The sequence below is a fragment of the Medicago truncatula genome, chromosome 5 (genome assembly GCF_003473485.1).
Source record: "Medicago truncatula cultivar Jemalong A17 chromosome 5, MtrunA17r5.0-ANR, whole genome shotgun sequence".
Lineage (NCBI taxonomy): Eukaryota > Viridiplantae > Streptophyta > Magnoliopsida > Fabales > Fabaceae > Medicago > Medicago truncatula.
Genome location: NC_053046.1, coordinates 28,142,878 through 28,143,926, shown reverse-complemented (window position 1 = coordinate 28,143,926; position 1,049 = coordinate 28,142,878). Strand labels below are relative to the sequence as shown.

The following is a 1,049-nucleotide window of genomic DNA, read 5'->3' as shown; positions in this document are numbered from 1 at the left end:
GAAAGTGACACGTGACATAAAAAAACCTTACTTTATATATATATACTATTGATTAATTTCTACGCTTTGACATGAATATTTTTTTACACGCGTATTCAATCATATTATACCAATACTTTCAATAAAATCATATTACACCAAAAAAAAAATATTTTGAATTTCGGAACCGAAACTAAAAGGTGTCATTTTAAAATTATTTGATTGAATGCATGTGTAAAAAGTTTTTACATTGTCAGTGTATATAACACAATTTTAATTTAATTCTAATTGATTATTTTGTTAATATTTGAGACCAAGAGAAATAAATTTGTAAAAGTTGTTCATATAATTTATTTAAAAAAAGTTGTATTTTTTGACGGAATATTATAACTACTGAGTGCTTATTTCTAATTAGTATTTGATCCAGAAATTGAGACCCTTTATTTTTTAGGAATGGGACCCTTTTATTTATTTCATATTTCTTATGATTTTACTTTCTTTCTACTTAAGACCAAAAAACCGTTATTTAATTTTGGTTTGAAAAATAGATTGGGTTGAGAGAAGCAACATAATCAAAGGAAAAAAGGATATGGGGTGAGAGAGGCTCGAACTCTCGACCTCAGGATTACTCAGAAGCTATGAGACCTACGCGCTAGCCAACTGCGCCACCACCCCTTCATGTTCTGATTCCTTATTTACATTTTAAACCACCTAGGATAATTTTATTCTATTTACTTTTAATGTCCAACGAACTCACTTTTACATGTCTTATAATGAAAAGATGATGCATGGCTACCACTGCAGTATAGAGACGGCTCGTATGGGGTGCATATGACCCCACTGGCTGAGCATAAATGAATCTCAGCTTTATACTTCAAATTGTTAAGATTTCACTCAACAAATCAATACAACATACAAATATGCAAGTGTGATTTAAATGTTCCATATCGAATCGAAAAGTAAAGGTTGAACACCTTATAAGTAAGAGGATCCATAAATTCAATGCCTTAAGGTTTTGAGTAAGAGTGTGGCGTCTCTCTCACTAGTGTGGTTGTTCTAACCTCGATGTG

The 1,049-nt window shown here is 31.1% G+C and overlaps 1 non-coding gene across 1 annotated transcript; it reads right to left on the bottom strand.

Moving 5' to 3' along the window:
* Positions 1-569: 569 nt before the first annotated feature.
* On the bottom strand, positions 570-654 carry TRNAM-CAU (transfer RNA methionine (anticodon CAU)). Its single transcript is given in 2 exon segments — positions 570-605; positions 617-654. It is a non-coding gene; the product is annotated as a tRNA-Met (tRNA).
* Positions 655-1,049: the final 395 nt, after the last annotated feature.